Below are 19,837 nucleotides of genomic sequence, written 5' to 3' on the forward strand. Positions count from 1 at the left end.
CTCTCTGTATTCCCCTCCTCTCTCCATTTCTCTCTGTCCTATCCAAACAAACAACAAAAAAGTCACAGAACTCTAAGTAGAAATGGTACAGAATTAATTATTCCCCTGTCATTTTATAATTTTTTAAGTCAATATTAAGTAATAAAATTAAATATATATGTATATATACATATATATGGTATCAAAAAATGTAAACTCCTATAAGCATAGAATTATTCCTTATGATAGATAAAATTTTATTTTATTAAATCATGATTAATTAATAATATGTGATGACATTTTTATTTACATAGTACTGTATTTTTTTCCCCAGAGCAGTGCTCAGCTCTAGTTTATGGTGGTGTGGGGGATTGAACATGGGAATTAGGAGCCTCAGACATAAGAGTCTCTTGGTATAACATAGTCCTTTTTTTATTATTTTTATTTTAATTTTATTTATTCCCTTTTGTTGCCCTTGTTTTTTTTATTGTTGTAGTTATTATTATTGTTGTTGTTGTTGGATAGGACAGAGAGAAATGGAGAGAGGGAGGGGAAGACAGAGAGGAGGAGAGAAAGACAGACACCTGCAGACCTGTTCACCACCTGTGAAGCGACTCCCCTGCAGGTGGGGAGCCAGGGCTCGAACCGGAATCTTTATGCCGGTCTTTGTGCTTTGCACCACCTGCGCTTAGCCCGCTGTACTACAGCCCGACTCCCAACATAGTCCTTTTTTAAAAAGTCCAGTGAGTTCCTATTCATGATAAGATGTTTAATGATAAGGCTACACTTTAGAAATAATGTGTGCAATCTATTCATTTTATTTTATTTTCTGAAACTACCATCTAAATTTTAAAAAGTCCAATTTTCTTATAGCTCATAAGTTGTATGAAATTTTCTCTGTGCATAGTTTTAGGAAACCTTAAGTAAATTCTAAAGTAAAAATTAGATTTTGTGACTAAAAGATATTTTTCTTTATAAGTATGGCTTGTTAACCAATTGCTAACCAACTGGAGCTCCTAGGGATATTTTCCTATAGCTCTGTCGTTAGAATAAAAAATAAAAAAATGATTTACCAGTACAAATATAGGTCCTGCTTAGTGCCCTCGAATTATTTTAACATGTTTCTTAAAATGTAACATTTTTCCTACAGTAAATTCTTTTAATCACAGTAAAGTGTTCTAAAAAGTCACAAATAGTGGCCAGCTGGTGGCACACCTGGTTAAGCGCCCACATTATAGTGCACAAGGACCCAGGTTCAAGCCCCTGGTTCCCGCCTGCAGGGGGAAAACGTCACAAGTCTTGAAGTAGGGCTGCATGTGTCTCTGTGTCTCCCTCCCTCTCTATCCCTCCGCCCCACTCAATTTCTCTCTCTGTTTCTATCTATCATCTATCTATCTATCTATCTATCTATCTATCATCTATTAAAGTCACAAATAAAACCCATCAATTTGCAAATACTGAAACACTGCTTCTATGATGCTGGGTTCCTGTGAGCCATAGTCACAACATATTCTGTGAAATAATCAACACCTTGCCCTGAATGTATATATTTAGATCTACAGGAGCTTGCTTTAGTGTAGATTATTGATTCACTGGCACTGAGTTTATGAACATTGGCATTATCATTCTTGTGTGACTAGAACTTAATTAGTATACGTGGTTTATCTGTACTTATAATCATCTTCTTTGCACTTAGGAACACTAGACAGAACTTCAGCACTGCACTTGGGTCTTATGTTAAACAGTAAAGCCACCCATCCAGTAAGTGAAAATAGGAAAATCATGACCTAAACGGACCCTGCCAAAGGACACTTGCCTTTGATGTGAGAACTGAGGCACGGAGGTAGTCCTGCTGGAGTTGGCCTATTGCAGCTGAATCTATATGCATTGTGCAGCTCAGGTTTTTTTGCTGCTCTGCACATATGTGCAAACAACCATGGAAATACCATGAGTATTGATTCTGGAGTTACAAATAAAATTTAGTCAGCAGGTAGTTTTGCAGATATGCATTTTTTGAATACAAAGGACTGATTCATTATTTACAACTCGTATTTTTATTTCAAATGATAATATTGAGTGAAATATTTTTTGCTGTAATATTTAACTCATGTTAATGAAGATCTATTTCATCAGTAATTTTTATTCAAACTGGAGCTGAGAAGAGCGATTTCAATATTAATCCACGGTAGTCTGTCCACGTTATTTACAGTCATTCAAGGTCTTCATAAGAATCTTCCAAATTATATAATTTTTACTCCCTTCAACTGATATATCCAGGACCACTTGGTATCTATTAGTTGCCTTGTATTATCCTTGATTTATCTTGATTTAATCTTGTGGAAATGGGAATTTTAATATTAGTGCAGTGTTTAGTGAGACTTTTCATCGGTCTTTCTATCAGTATTGTGCTCCTTTCATTTCTAGATCCCTCTTTCAAAAATTTTTTATTTATAAAAGGAAACATCGCCAAAACCATAGGATAAGAGGGGTACAACTTCGCACAATTCCCACCACCAGAGCTCTGTGTCCCATCCCCTCCCCTGATAGCTTTCCTATTCTTTAACCCTCTGGGAGTATGGACCCAGGGTCATTGTGGGATGCAGAAGGTGGAAGGTCTGGCTCCTGTCATTGCTTCCCCACTGAACATGGGTGTTGAATGTTAGTGGTTCGCAGTACAGTTGTTGACACATAGGTCTAATGTCTCTTCTCTCTGTAAGAGGTGTCTGCATAACACTTTCATCCCCAGCTTAGACCCTTTCCCATCACCACACACAAAGACCCGAAAGGGCTTCTCTGTCCTCTCTCTTCCTTTCCTCCCAGAGTCTTTTGCTTTGAGGCACTATATTAAACCTAGTTGTAGTTTTGCTTTGTATTTTCCTTTTTTCTCCCTGTTTTTTTTTTTAATATTTATTTTATTTATTTATTCCCTTTTGTTGCCCTTGTTGTTTTATTGTTGTAGTTATTATTGTTGTTGTCGTTGTTGGATAGGACAGAGAGAAATGGAGAGAGGAGGGGAAGACAGAGAGGAGGAGAGAAAGATAGACACCTGCAGACCTGCTTCACCGCCTGTGAAGCGACTCCCCTGCAGGTGGGGAGCCGGGGTTCGAACCGGGATCCTTATGCCGGTCCTTGTGCTTTGCGCCACCTGCGCTTAACCCGCTGCGCTACAGCCCGACTCCCTCCCTGTTTCTTAAGTTCCCCCATAAGTATTTGTATTTATCCTTACCTTTTTTATTTTAGCTCACTTACTATGATGCCTTCAAGTTCCAATACAAGATAGCACACAGGAGGTAACGTCATCATTTTTTAACAACTGAGTAGTATTCCATCTAGATATTGATGCAGATAGACCACAACTTTCTTACCCACTCACTGGACATCTCAGTTGCTTCCAAGCTTTGTCTGTTACAAATTGTGCTACCATGGATATTGATGCACATTTATCTCTTCTGATAGCATTTTGTTTCCTTTGGGTAAATACTCAGGGCTGCAATTGCTGAGTTATAGAATAGATCCATTTCTTCTGTTCTGAGAGATTTCCAGCTGTTTTCCTTTCCATAAAGGGTTGGACCAATTTACATCCCCACCAGTGGTGGAGAAGTGCAGAAGTATCCCCCCCTTCACAAACATTTGTTGTCCTTTCTTTTTTTTAATATTTATTTATTTACTTATTCACTCCCTTTTGTTGTCCTTGTTGTTTTATTGTTGTAGTTATTACTGATGTTGTCATTGTTGCATAGGACAGAGAAAAACGGAGAGAGGAGGGGAAGACAGAGAGGGGGAGAGAAAGACAGACATCTGCAGACCTGCTTCACCGCTTGTGAAGTGACTTGCCTGCAGCTGGGGAGCTGAGGGCTCGAACCAGGGTTCTTAGACTGGTCCTTGTGCTTTGTGCCACATGCGCTTAACTCACTGCGCCATCACCTGACTCCTTTGTTGTCCTTTCTAATACATGACATTCTCACAGGTGACGTGCTATCTAGTTGTATCTTTGTGATGATCACTGACTTGGAGAACTTTCTCATATGTCTGTTGACACTCTGTTTCTCTTCTTTGGTGAAAATTCTGTTCATATCGTCAACCAAATCTTAAAGGGGTTGGTTGGTAGATTATTTTTAGATATAAATATACAGAGATAATGAGAGAGAGGGAGAGAAAGCCATCCCACAGCAGCGCTGAAGTTTCCTTTAGTTCATTGGCGTCCCCGGTCAACCTGGGTTATATACACAGCAAAGACACACACTACCCAAGTGAGCTATTTCTATGGTCTTATAGCTTCTCCCATCTCATTTACTTGTCTTCCTGTTGCTTTATCATTTTACCTCAGTTACTTCTACCTGTCCAAACTGGTTTTCATCTAGTCTAAACTAGATGTTGTCAAGTTCAGATTCACAGACATTTAAAAAATACTGTGATGCTCAAGGTTGTATGTTATTCAAATGAAATAGCAATACTTCAGAAGGGAACAACTACACAGTGTAAGAGCTGGGAGATGTTTTCTTGTACTTATTCTTTTACAGTGGAGTCATATGGGCAGCTCAGGTTTATCTGAACAATGACAAGACACATAGATTTTCACCAAGATTGCTGTTCAGGGAAGCTAGTCTCTTTGGCATCAAGTACTCAAATGACTGATCTATTTACATAATCTTCAAACTTTTTTTCATGGCCCCAGGTCTCTATCATTAATTACATTGTCAGGATAAACAATCTGGTATGAATCTGATATGATCCAAAGTCCCAAGTGAAAAGAAACTCTTATTAAACAGAATATTTTAGGGGTCTCTGCCAGAAACGATCCAATGTTAGCCTTGCTTTGAAATCTACAGGGCTCAGGGCCGGGTGGTGAAGCACCTGGTTGAGCGCACATGTTACAGTGTACAGGGACCTAGGTTCGAGCATCTGGTCCCCATCTGCAGGTGTCTCTCTGTCTCTCTCCCTTTCTATAACCCCGCCTTTTCTTCTCAATCTTTGGCTGTCTCTATCCAGTAAGTAAATAAAGATCAATTTTTAAAAATGTTAAAAATAAACAACAAAAAAATATAAAGGGCTCTAAAGCCTGGCAAATTAGTTTCACTGCATATATTTACTGCATAAATTAGCTTCATAGACTCCTCCCCACCCTCAAATAATAACCTAGCAATTCTCATAGCAGCTTTGTTACTTCTCCCCCTCCACATCATGCCTCACCATGTTATATATAGGTGCCTTGATAAATTGAATCCTTTGTGTGGAAAATATGTAGGCCAAGAGAAAATTGCTTACTAACCTAAAATATTTTGATTGCTAAGCAGATCTGTACAAAGTAAAGATTCCTCTAGTCTAGGCTATCGGAGGGAAAGAATTCGTATGACTGATCATGACAGAAAGAAACACAAAGTGTAGATGTAGTCCATGACAGAGTTGAGAGTGTTGGAGAAAGGACAAGTAGCTAATTGGGAAGTTAAATTGCCTCATATCCATTGTAAAATTTAGCAAAATCTCCAGTAACTATAAATCCTTATAGAAGAAGAAAGAAAAGAAGAATTACAGAACTATTAAAATTCTGTTTTATTTTACTTTTTTTTTCTTATTATTGCTGCCAAGATTACTGCTGGGGCCTCAATGCCCACGCATTCACTGTTCCCAGTGGCCTTTATTTCCCCCCTTTTTCTTTCCTAATTCTTATTACATAGGACAGAGAGTAACCGAGAGAGAACAGGGAGATAGAGACAGGGAGAGAAAGATGGATACCTGCCAAGCTGGTTCACCTCTCATGAAGCATTGCCCCTGTAGGTGGGGAGCAGGCTGGAGCCTCAGTCCTTGGGTTTGGTGATGCGTGCCCTTAACCAGGCGAGCCACCTCTCGGCCCCTAACTATGAACTTCTGAACACTCGCATATGGTTATTCTTAATACAGATTTGAGCAGTGCTTTGGAAGGAAGGAAAGGAAGGAAGGAAGGAAGGAAGGAAGGAAGGAAGGAAGGAAGGAAGGAAGGAAGAAGACATGAGAAATGAAACAGAGGTAGGTAGGACTGGGGCAAAAATCTGAGTCACATATGTTGTGCTGATATATACTGTAATCAAATAATCAAATCTTTGTGCAGTTTGTACCCGCTTTGCATCTCATCCAACCCAGATCCCCACTCCTGGCTGAATGGATATAAGTGGCCAGTTGAGTCCGAGAAGTAGAGCCCATCTTGGTTAGGGATCACTGTTTCTTCATCACCATACTAAAACATGTCCTGGCGTCATTTCTTCATCATTCTCTATAAAAGTGATGTATGATTCACTAAGTTTCATTGTATTACACCTATACCCTTTTGAATATATATGATTTTGTCTTGAAAATTTCTAAATATGTATAGATTGTTTCACCACCTCTGTCTGTCGGATGAACATAAAGTCTCTCCCAATTATCCCCTACACTAGACCCCCCCCCTTTTAAAGGAGTGCTTATTTTTCTTTCAAAATATTTACTTACTTATTCATTTACTTACTTACTTATTTGTTGATAGGACAGAGAAAAATTGAGAGAGGGGGAGAGAGGAAGAGAGATCCCTTCAGCACTGGTTCATTGCTTGTAATATTCCCCCCTACAAGTGGGGACCAGGGACTGAAATCTGGGTTAACTAGTATAATGGACTAGTACAATAATACACTAACCACAGTCCACTACACTAAACAGGGTGCTGTACCACCTAGCTCCCAAACTTGCTTCATAATTTGTGCTGACCAGGTACATTTCCCAACCCATAAAGTGTTTTATTTTCAATAAATCCCATCATCTTCTCTATTCAGCTAACTGTTCCTGTGATTTTGAAATAACATGTAATGATTAAAGTAAGCATATCACTTAAAACTCTTGGTACCAAGTTTGCTCTTAGGCATGTAACTTAATAGCAAATGTTTCTCTCTTTCTCTCTGAATAATGAAAATGTTCTCTTGAAAGCAGTGGAATTGTGAAAGCAGGAGCCCAAGTGCTGCAATCAATCAATAAAACTTTTATCTTACTCTTAGTATGTGTTAGAATCTATTGTAAATATATTATAGTCTTTGCATTTAATCCATTTAAGATAGGACATTTTACAGAATAAAAACCTGAGAAATTCGAAGGAGTCTTAAATAATAGCCAAGTGAATGTGCAAAGGGAGAAATTTAGACTTCATTTATTTGATAACAGAACTCATAAGCCTAAGTAGTAAGTAACACTGAATCCTAAAGTCGATCACCAGTTGTTGAACTTAAACAAATATTTTACATTCATCAAAATTCTGCTGAATGGTTGATATTTAGCTTAATTTCTGATCATATCTCAAAAAAAATTAAAAGAGACTTAAGCTTTTGCTCGAGAACAAATGCATAATAACAACAGGCCACTGGACTGGAAGGGGTGACATTCTTTACTCACAATCAGTCGAGCTATACTTTGTCTTCATTAAAGTGAGCTTCACCCTTAACATAAATAGTACATTCACCTTCATCTTTTCATGGAGAAGGGGGTTCGAACAAGCAGTGAAAACTATGCCAGGATTTATTATTCAGCTCAAATACAGAATCTTCAGCAAAGCAACCGTTTTCTGCATACTACCATAAAAGTCAGAGTGAGTAATCGGACTGTTTGATGTAGTGGTAGACCAGTTGGTGGTAAACTCTGAGACACTGAAAAAAGAATATAACTTATATTCTTCCTGTTACAGTGTCATGCTTAACCTATTTCTGAGAAATAAAGTAGCGAAGCAGAATGTACCCAGCAGACAAAAGAAATAAATTTAAGTATGTAATGAAGCAAATAGGAAGAAAGCAAAACAATTGGTAAGAACCACAGAATATTTGTTTTAGGTCTGCAGGACCATGTCATCAGAAAGAAAACAGTTCAGCTGAAAACAAAGACATGTTGCTTCCCCTGATTGAATTATTTGGTTAATAGTAGAAGTAGAAAAAGTGTAGGAAGATCAAAGAGCTCATTTCATTTTACTTTGTAAGGAATACATAAATGTAAACATGTAATGTATGACCAAGAAATGAGACTATAAAGAAAATAATTCAGTCTGAATCCTGAAATCTTAGAATATCAGACTGAAAGAAACCCCATAATGTTTATAATTGTTTTTTAAATATTTACTTATTTATTCCTTTTTGTTGCCCTTGTTTTGTTGTAGTTATTGACGGAGTTCTTGTTGGATAGGACAGAGAGAAATGGAGAGAGGAGTGGAAACAGAGATAGAGAGAGAGAGAGAGAGAGAGAGAGAAAGGCACTTGCAGACCTGCCTCACCGCTTGTGAAGCAACTTCCCTGCTAGAGGGGAGCCAGAGACTCAAACTGGGATCCTTAGTCAGGTCCTTGAGCTTTGTGCCACCTGTGCGCTTAACCTGCTGTGCTACTGCCCAACTCTCGTTTATAATTGTTTGATACTTCTCAGTGCCTTTTTCTCATGAGCCCACGCTCAATGTCTGTAATTGCTTTCCCACTGAACATGGACCTCAGGCTGTCTCTCTTTCCCTAGTGGGGAAGGGGTCTGGGAAGGTGGGGCTCCAGGACACACTGGTGAGGTCGTCTGCCCACAGAAGTCAGGTTGATGTCCTGGTAGCATCTGCAACTTGGTGACTGAAAAAGCATTCAGTTATAAGGCAGAACAAATTGTTAAATAATCAGGAGCCTAAAGGCAAGAATATAGCAGATGAGATTTGGAGTCTCCATTTTGGAGAAAGCTAATAGGTCTATTTTAGGTATATTCTAAGGAGACCATGACTTGACTAGTTTTTGCCTGAGCATGACAGCTAACATACAGGTGGACCAAAGGTATTATCTGGGGAGATGGTGTCAGAGTTGGAACAAGGACTAGAAATCTGAATCATGGAAGAGAGTAGCTTCCAAATATGGAAAAAGCATATAAATATCTTGAATTGTAAACCCCATCAATTTGATCTGGGGCCCATATTCCCCGCAGGAGCTTATATAATCTCTGCATCCCTGTTGGTATGAGCTTTGCATTCTGTGGTCAGGACTAGAACATTCTACACTGCACTGATTTCAGGACCCATCTTCCTGGAGTGGTAAGTATGTTGTCCAACCTTCCTTCAGCAAATGGAACATTCCCTACCATTGCTGATCCACATTGAGGGCCAGGTCTGATAAGGGTCCCCAGAGGGTTCCATGATGTTGTTCCTGATGGAGATGACCAGTGACAGTGGCAAGAGGGGTCTGTGATAAGTCTAGGCCCATCTTGTCTGTGTGGGAATCTCAGCATTCCCTGATGAGGGCCCCATGCGATGGGGTGGCCGGGTAGCGAACAAACTGCTGTCATGAAGGGATGCTGGTCTCTTGCCCTGATTCAGCTTTTGCTGTCCTTACTTTGTCTGACATGGGTAGCCCTGGAGTTATTGAGGAAAGTGAAATAGGAAGTAGGTGAGGGGGGTATCTAGGTCTAAGTAGAAACTATTTGATTAAGTACTTTATGGTGTCTTTTTTAGGTTTTTCAACCTGCTGCATTTATTGACTCACTGCAAAGTATTGTGCCCTTTTGCTTTAAGGTATATATATTTCCCCTAACTTATGGATATATGTGTACACATAAATAACTATTTGGAAGCAATTGTTTCTTTTTTCCTTAGGACATGGTTTCACATATTTCTTGAAAATACCTTCATACTGGGAGCCTCAGCTCCCCACCTGCAGGGGGATGCTTTATGACAGGCGAAGCATGTTTTGCAGGTGTCTGTTTCTCTCTCTCATTGCTTCTTCATGCCATCTCAATTTCTCTCTGTGCTTTAAAATTAAAAACGGGGAAAAGTGACCACCAGGAGTGGTATATTCATAGTACTAGAACCGAATCCCAGCATAATCCTTGTTGCAATAAAATAAGGAAGGAAGGAAGGAAAGAAGGAAGGAAGGAAGGAAGGAAGGAAGGAAGGAAGGAAGGAAGGAAGGGAAAAGTCTTGTTGGGCTGGGAAGACAGCATATTGGTTCTACAAAAACCCTTTTTTTTTTATGCCTAAGGTATCAAAAGTCCCTGGGTTCCTTTCTCAGCACCGCCAGAATCCAGAGCTTAGTAGCTCTATGGTAAAAATAAATACATGCGTACATACATACACATACATATACATATTTTTTCAAATCATAGATATTGGGATGAGGCTTTATAATAAAATCCTTTCTAGTTATCTCTGTTCCTAACCCTTCAGGTATTATTATTCATTTTTATTAGATTACTGAAGATGGGTTTGGTGTTTGCAGCTGCCTGCATTCATGAATGTAGGGACAGATTATCTAGATGTCCCAGGGCAGGTGGTTGGGGCAGGGGAGGTGTAGGATGAAAGACCAGCACTAGGGCATGGTGATGTCCAGGGTAGCAGCTCCTGTGGATTTCCATTACAGGTTTGTACACAACATTTCTTTTGCTTCTGTCTCCTAGAATGTTCAGCTGTCAGGTAATAAAAAAAATGGAGTTATTAGAACACCCAGTCAGACTCTTTCTGTCCCAACAAAGCCAGCACGCTGTGTGGAGGTGACCCTGGGAGAAGATGAGGCATGCTCGCCCTAATGTAGAGGAAAAATGAAACTGTACACCTCTAAACAATTTTTTTCCAATTAAAACAAAACAAAACAACAACAACAAAGCAAAACAGCACATCGCTGTTTCCAAGATGGAATAGATTCATGTATATGACAAAAATCAGCTGTGACCTCACAGACTCAATTTTATTCATCTATTCCTGTCTTTCATACTTTAGAGAACATTTCTTCTTCATGAATGCAATAATCAAGATATGTGTTTACCTGTCAGTGAACCTACAGCATGAAAAAAGGGACAGTAAGTGAAAGATTCGGTAACGGTCTTTGTAAAGAAATAGAGTTGAACATCAGAATCCATCTTTGTACTATCTTTATTTCTTGGAAAGAGACAGCCAGAAATCGAGAGTGATAGGTAGGAAGAGAGACAGAGAAAAGCCTGCAGCCTTGCTTCACCACTCACAGAGCTTCCCGCCTGCAAGTGGGGACCAGAGGCTGGGACCTGGGTCCTTGAACACTGTAACATGTGTGCTCAACCAGGTGCGCCTCAAAATCCCTTTTAAAGCACCATCAGTAAACACTCCCAGAAATAGGAATGCTATTTATCCTTCTATATGAGCCAGAGGGGAAGAGGAAAGAATTTAACTTAGGCCACTAATGTACACTTTAGTCTAAATTGCCTGACTTTAAAGTATTTTGAAACTCTTTTTCTGAAGGTTTGGGAAATTAATCAAAAGAAACTCATTTAGAAAAATCATCAGCTAGAAATGGGCAGAAAACCTCTTTCCCTGCTGGTATATTTCCCTTTTCTAAGTGACCTTCCACTGTGATGACTTCATGATTCTGTCTCTCTATTTTATGGAGTAACTGTACATTTAACACACATCAAGATGCTAGAAACACTCTGTGCCCAACATAATAACAACAGTGGAGTTCTTCACCAGTTGCCTCTGTATTTCCTGTTTTTGACATAAAGGGCACATTTCCAGGGGCGAGACTAAATCACACCTAACGTTTACTTTTTAAAACTAAAAATCACAGAGTCAGGGAGATAGTTCTGTGTTAGACTACAAGCTGTATCTGTGTGAGATTCCAAAGACACCAGCTCAAATCCTGTGGCTAGGCTAGAAAGTTAGCTCACCTGCATAGAGTTCCTGCTTTTGTAACTCGGATGTGTAACATCTGACTTCTAGCCTGGCCCCCATTACACTGGAGAAAACTTCATGGCTGTTGTTCTTCTCCCTCTCCCTCTCCCTCTCCCATCTCCCATCCCAGTACTTCTCAATATTTAATAAAAAGTCACCTAAGATTAGGGAAGCCAGCAGTGAAGATAACGAAGGAAAGAAGGAAGGAAAGAAGGAAGGAAGGAAGGAAGGAAGGAAGGAAGGATGGATGGATCTTGGGTTGGGGGAAACAGCATAATGCTTATGCAAAGAGATTCACATACCTGAGGCTCCAGAGTTCCAGGTTATAATATAAGAAGTTAGTGTTATTATTAGGACTAATACCATCTTTTGTATGTGATTTTCAGTGGTCTTTTAATCCCTGATTGTAATATCCGTATCCCCTTTCCTGTCTGTCTGTGCTATTTATAGCAAGATAGCACACTAATGCTAATTTCGTTATTTTATAATCTGCCTTCTTTCTATGCATAGTTAATAAAAAAGTGACATGTTGTCAGAACTCACCACTAAATTAATATCTAGAGTAGATATGTTACATAGTAGGCATTTAGTAATCAGTTGATGAATGACTGAAATTAGAAGGTCATTAAAATTCTTATGTAAATTTATTAGTTCCCACACATCAGGAAGCCCAGCCTGAACTCTGGCTGACAGTCACAGTGATCTGAATATGTGTGGCTTTATTTGATTTTCCTTTGATATCTTAAAGAAACAATAACCTCAAAGTCATTGACAAATTACATTTAAATAACACATTAGTAGTCCTTTAATCAATGTGAAACACCATAATGAATCTGTTAGAAGGTGACAAACTTGTGGCACATTTATAGATGGGATAACTATGGTTGTCTTTTTAAATAAAAGCACACTTCATCAGAACAACAGCAAAAAGAACTAGTATGGATTCTGTGGTATTGCTTTCTATTCTAGTTATGCCATTGAATTTCTGTGTAATCTCAAGTAACTCACTCACTTTGTCTTTGCTCCACATCTTCTGATCAGCAAAATCACAACTACAACTGGCCTTTGGTTATTTGTAAGATGTGATGGCCAACAGAGTAAAAAAAACTCTGGGTGGAGGATGAGGATAGATTTTCAGCTTCACTATAGGGGGGTTGGGGTAGGGACACTGACCTTTGGTGGCAGGAATGGTATTAATATACAGTCAATTAAAAAAAATGTCATGGAGTTTGGGTGGTAGCACAGCGGGTTAAATGCACATGATGAAAGGCACAAGGACCCATGTAAGGACCTGGGTTCAAGCCCCCAGATCACCACATGCAGGGGAGTCACTTCTCAGGCAGTGAATCAGGTCTGCAGGTGTCTGTCTTTCTCTCCCCCTCTCTGTCCTCCCCTCCTCTCCATTTCTCTCTGTTCTATCCAACAACGAACAAAATCAACAATAGTAGCCACAACAAGGCTACAACAACAAGGGCAACAAAAGGGGGAAAGATGGTTTCCAGGAGCAGTGGATTCATGGTGAAGGTACTGAGCCCCAGCAATAACCCTGGAGGCAAAAAAAAAAAGTCATAGCTAAAAATAGTATAAATGTTAAGGATTAGCGTAGTAGCATTTTTTTTTTTTTTGTATTTTCAGATCACTTTATATCACATCATGTTGTTGTGTGCTGTGGAGAAGAGAGAGGAGGTCTGGAGTGAAGAAGGTACACAAATCTTTATTTGCACTGGCGCCTCAGAGTTGGGTGCTGGAGAAGCAGGTTGGGCCATGTGGAGGTAGCGAAAATGGCCGCCTCACGCAGTAACCTTTCCTGCATCTGAACACCGAAGTGAAGCACTGGCAAGAGAGTGAGGTGTGGAAGAAGAAGGGATTTTATAGAAGCAGATTTTGGGAAGGGGGAGGAGTAACCATAGCACTCCAGGATAGGATAATAATTCTCGTGAGAACTGGAGGGGGGAGGAGTAACCAAAGCACTCCAAATATTGCGGGGAAATAGACAATGCCCTGAGGGCACAACATGGCAATACAGGCATTCGGAGAATGTCCCAACTCTAGCAGTAGCCTGAGGGGGCAACATGGCAGATGTGAGTGCATCTGCACAATTTCCCAGCATCTCCCCCTTTCCTTTTATCTAATGGCCAGGGCAACAGTCTGTAGAGTCTATGAACTACTCAGGGTCAGTCTATGAAAAACCAGCAACGTGAAGGGAAGGAAGCTGCTGTAAAATTGTCTAAAGTGTCCAAAGGGTATACCAGCAAGTCCGATAGAAGTCTCAGTCCAAAATAGGTGACTAGGGGGAGAAATGGCAGGGGATGAAATGCTGCATGAGGAAGGTCAGCCTCTGGAATTCCGCTTTTCTGTAGAGAGTGAGCTGGAACCACCAAAACATGACAGGCAAAGCAAAAACAGGAAAGGCAGACAGGGAGTAAAAAGTTCTGTCCTTGGAGTCTGTGAATCAGGTTCTTCAGATCGTGTCAGGTGACATCTAGGGTTTCAGGGTGTGTGCCACTGTAGTCGTGCCATCTAGTAGGTGATGTCAGGGTGTGCAGGGGTCCAGATGTTTTTTTTTTCCGGGATTCCTGTGGAAGAAACACAAACAATCTGCTTCTCGTGGTTAGCAGGGCATCTGATTGAATTTTTTATAGAAAAAGATGTTTGGTGCCTATTGGGGATGTATCTTTCCTATTCATTTATTATTATTATTTTATATTATTTGTCATGGTAGTCAGCCGTTATCTGGAAGGTCCTGGGTGATTCATGGGGAAAAAGAACTTATCTTTCAACAAGGACTCTAAGGTGTAGGGAAGCGGGAACTTATCTTTTTTTTTTTTTTTGTATTTTGCCTTTTGTTGCCCTAGTTGTTTTATTGTTGTAATTATAATGTTGTTACTGATATTGTGGTTGTTGGATAGAACAGAGAGAAATGGAGAGAGGAGGGGAAGACAGAGAAGAGGAGAGAAAGAGACACCTGCAGACCTACTTCACCGCCTGTGAAGCGATTCCCCTGCAGGTGAGCAGCCAGGGGCTCAAACTGGGATCCTTAAGCCAGTCCTTGCACTTAGTGCCACCTGCACTAAACCCGCTGCACCACCGCCCAATTCCCAGGAACTATCTTTTAACATAAACTCTATGGCCATGCCAATAGCAACCTTGAGGGCACATGTGGCTCTCCACATGTCCCCCTTTCTTATATCATGTTTTGATGTTTTGCAGACTTTGTTTTGTGGCAGGGCAGACTGTTCCTGTCTTAGGTTGGGGATCAGCCTTCCGTCTTACCTGTCATTGGAACACCTGGTCATTTTTGCCCGGTAGTACAGGTGCCCTGTCTTAGGCTGATTGGATAGTGCTAGTTTCCCTTTTACCCATCATTGGCTTGCCAGTCCTCTACATGGTGGACGTTCTGATGGAGGGGGGAAAATCCTCAAAAAGCAACTCAATATTATGCCATATCCAGCCTATGATAGTGGGTTTGTATAGGTTGCATCTTTATGGCATCAATCTGTTGTTGCAAAAAGACGACCATGAGCTTATTAAAAATTATAGGACTGTGGTCTGGGAGGTGTTGCAGTGGATAAGGCATTAGACTCTCAAGCGTGAGGTCCCAAGTTCGATCCCTGGCAGTGTGTGTACCAGAAAGATATCTGGTTCTTTCTCTCTCCTCCTCTCTTTCTCAATAAATTAAAATGTTTTAAAAAAAGGAATTATAAGACCTATTGTGAGCAGGAGAAGTAAAGCAAGCTAGGGTCCCACAACTAAGGGTAGACAGGTAAGGAAGGGGGAATGTATCCATTGGTATGAAGAGGTGGGATCATATCTCAAGTCTAAGGGAAGCAGTCAGTGGTTGTAATGTCTAGGGGAACAGCCATTTGTCTTTGGGGGTAGTAAAGGATGTCCGTGGCATGGGTGATATTATAAAGGGAAACATCTGTAAATTGTTGGCAGACAGAGGCAGGCCTATGGTGGCAAGACAAGATATCCCAGTTAAATTTACAAGAATATGTGAACGTTGTTAATTTACATAGGTTCTGTATGGAGGAACTTTTTATAGTTTAATAACTTACCATATGAACAGATGATTCTTCATATGAAGGCTTGATAGCTGTAATCACTTACTTGTGAAAAAAAATAAAACGTAACAAGTTAGAGGTTTACTATAATTGACTTTGGACTATAAACAGACTCAGGTTACTTAGAGAGTTAATGTATGTTAATGACAATGGTTTTAACATTTAGAGTACTCTGAGCAGATGGGTCATACAAAAATTTTTGGTCATTCAACACACTCACAAAACAGAACTGGCCAGTTATAACATAAGACATTCAGGGGACGGGTAGGAGAGAGGGCTCTGTGAGCCAACTTTTGTTGGTTCTGCCATGTCATATTTTGGATCCTGGGATGTATCCTGTGGCTAGTCCTCTTGTATTTCTTGTTCTTCAGGGATAACAGTGCCATCATGAGGGTATTGTTGGACATGGCAGGCAGGAACTGAAGAATCTACATCGGTTGGGGTCACCCTTTCCCATGCTTGTGTTGTGCAGATGCGTACCTGTTCAAAATAACCACTTGGAAACTTAGCTTCTGCCTGCTGAGTTCCAGATTCAAACGCTCCTGCTCCAAACAAAGCCTCAAAATTCCATTCTACCTGTTTATTACTATTTTCCTGCGATTGTCTAGAGCATTCATCATGGAAGCATGCCTTCCATTGTAGGTAGAGGGGGTCTGGGAGTGCAGCACAAGCCAGGTCTTTCCAGTCCTGGTGGGTGTTAAGGTACTGGTTCTTCTTCTAGCGTAAAAACTCCTTAAAATGGAGTTGGTCCATGGTTCTTGAATTCCGTCCTCCTTCACGGCCTGTCTGAGTTCCCTGAGCACTTTGGAGGAGTATGGGTGCCACACCTGAGGGTTTTGTCTATTGGGGGCCATATTTACCCGGAAGGTGTGGACTTGGTCTGATGATGCGGAGGAAAGAGTTACAGAAGTAGAAGCTGCCGTAGTGGCCGCAGGGGAAACAGAGCACGTATCTATGGGGACGGAGCTCTTGGGGCAGACTGCAAAAGATTAAAGGTCTCTAAATGCTGAAAACATATCCTTTAACTCCTGTATCTCAGCCACAAGGTCTCTTAATGATGAGGTATCAGTGGGGGAAGGGGTTATGAAAGCCTCAGAAGGAACCAAACACGTTTCTGCAGAAGGAGCCAAACACGTGTCTGCAGGGACAATGGGTGAAGGGGTCATGGAAGCCGCAGAAGGAACCGAACATGTGTCTGCAGGGACAGAAGTTTGGGTGCTGACTGCAAATCGCTTAGGGCGTTTAAGTCATAAGCACATATCTCGGGTGCTGACTGCAAATCGCTTACGGCGTTTAGGTCGTAAGCACATATCTCTTAAGTCTTGTATCTCAGCCTCAAGGTCACTTAACCTTTCGGCAGAACACCTTGTACATATCTTGTAAGTAGCAAATATAATTATGAGAACCCACAGTGTAGCGAAAATTAAAGCATCTCTGAGATCGAGAGCCTGTCCCAGGAGAGAAGGATATAATGTCTGGGACACCTGCTCGTAAAATGGAAAAAATCCCATGGTGGGGGAAACACAGGGCTGCAGAGTCAGGCGGCTGCCACTTACTTGTGTCTGGGCAGCTCTTCTGAACCTCAGGCCGGGCATGAGTGCGGGACACGCCGGACGCCAGATGTTGTTGTGTGCCATGGAGAAGAAAGAGAGGAGATCCGGAGCGAAGAGGGAACACAAATCTTTATTTGCACTGGCACCTCAGAGTTGGGTGCTAAAGAAGCAGGTTGGGTCACATGGAGGTAGCAAAAATGGCCGCCTCAAACAGTAACCTTTCCTGGGTCTGAACACTGAAGTGAAGCGCTGGCAAGAGAGTGAGGTGCGGAAGAAGAAGGGCTTTTATAGGAGCAGCTTTCATAAGAATGGGAAGGGGGAGGAGTAACCATAGCACTCCAGGATAGGATAATAACTCTCGTGAGAATGGGAGGGGGGAGGAGTGACCAAAGCACTCCAAATATCACGGGGGGAAATAGACAATGCCCTGAGGGCACAACATAGAGAAACAGGCACTCCGAGAATGTCCCAACTCTCGCGGGAACTAGCAGTAGCCTGAGGGGGCAACATGGCAGATGTGGCTGCATATGCACAATTTCCCAGCAACATCATCTACTTTTCACATGACAGAGAATATTTTAGAAATAAGCAATGGAGTCTGGTTTGTAATTTAGTAAAGTCTGTGCTGTATGTCACACCATCAAGTCCCACTGCATTTAGCATCATCTCAAATGCAAGAAAATCACACATACCCAATGTTGAACCAACCATAAACTCATCTACCATTGAATTGAGTTATGTCTTTTTTTGGGTGTTTGAGGAGTTGCAAAAAGGGGGTGGGGGATAATTGGGACTAAATATTAAGCTTTTAAAATATAAATGCTTCTGATTTGTAATCAGTCAGGGTGAGTGTCTATCTTCCCCCGAAGATAATGGTTGAAAAGACACAAACTGGGTGGGGTGGAAGGAGCAAGTGAGGAAGGCTTGTTATAGAGACTGAAAACAGGTTTAAAAGGAGAAGCAATTTTGAGTACAGAGCTGCTTGCCAGCGATGTTTGCTTCTGGCTTCGTGACTTGGAATAAAGTTCTGGGTTTAGGTTGGTAGTGTGATTCTCAGGCACATATCACAGGGAGGTAAGAAACTGTGCTTGTATGGCAATAACCATCCTGCAAATTATTATTTCCCTATTAAAACATTTGAAAAAAATCCTGAGAACAAGATAATAGTTATTACATTACAGAAGAATTATGCCTATAGGTATCTATAAAAATTTAGAAACAGTAAACAAAGATGCACATGTGATATGGACTAGGCAAAATAATAATTCCTTTAAATTTAGAAATCACAAATCCCCCAATGTTGTTCTAATGTGGAAGTCAACATGAATGATACTAAAATTCACCACAGTAAAAAGTTCTTCTCAGACAACAAATGAATTGTAGTCATGATATAAAGAAGTGGCAAAAACAAAACAAGATCTACACATGGGGAAAAATGAATCACTTGTAAGCCCACTGAAGTATTTTTAGCTACCTCATTAAATTTTGAAGAAACAATGTGATCCTGGTATTTCTATTTATTTTTGTTTGAAGATGGTAAACAAGAGTTATAAGACTACAAACTATTTTTCTTACCATCTTGTTAAGGAACAGCCAAAAGGGGGGAGGGGAAGGCAGAGAACAACTTAGAAATATGATGATATCCAGGAAAAGAGGAAAAGAAAAATGAAATGAAACGTCCCTTTGCTTGTTTCTCCAGCACTTTGCCTATCCTCCAAGTGCCGTGTCATTTCAGAAGGAGTTTCTTGAGACTCTATGACTTAAAGAGAAGACTTTGACAACAATACTTAAATAAATCTAGTTGACTTTCCTTTTGAGTATGCATCTTGACTACTCCATCTGAAACTCATATCAATTCCATTGAAAGTTCTTGTCACAGACTGTTATGCCCTTCTAATTATTCAAATTAGCTAGCATGAACCCCAAGAGGCGCCTTTTAACAGTGCTTGATAAGAAGTATGCATCATGAATCACTTTGTATAAATAAAAACATTTCATTGTTGGAAAATAATTTATATGTGTCAGAGTCTATTCTTGAGAGACTCCTCTAGAATAGGTACCTGACTGACTGTTGCCTTTTTTTTTTTTATTATTTCCACTAAATTAGTCAAATATCTATAGAAATCAGGCTTTAATTATTATACTTTACAGGGATAGTAATAATGAAAGTAAACTAACAGATATTTCTTGGCTGTGGTGATAGACCTACTATTATTCAGGAGAAAGTTTTAGGACATATATGGGGAAGTAAACTTACACAAAGATGACATAAATTTCAAAGTGCTGGAGAGTGACCAAATGTTAGTTATGGAGTAAGGTGGTATAAGTTCAAAGGGGAGAAAAGTATTAGAAACTATTTTTCAAAGGAACTTAGTTAAAAAAAATCAGCAAGATACAGATAGTAAATGTTCAGAAGAGTTTTGAGATTTTCTTAATCATCCATATTGTCTCTAAATTAAGAAAAAAAATTTTTTAAATTAAGAAAAAAAGAAAACTGAATCAATCAGGGGGCTGGGCAGTGGTGCACCCGGTTAAGCGCACATAGTACTAAGCACAAGGACATGGGTTCAAGCCCCCACTCCCCAGCTGCAGCATAGAGCTTCACA

The sequence above is a fragment of the Erinaceus europaeus genome, chromosome 1 (assembly GCF_950295315.1).
Source record: "Erinaceus europaeus chromosome 1, mEriEur2.1, whole genome shotgun sequence".
NCBI lineage: Eukaryota > Metazoa > Chordata > Mammalia > Eulipotyphla > Erinaceidae > Erinaceus > Erinaceus europaeus.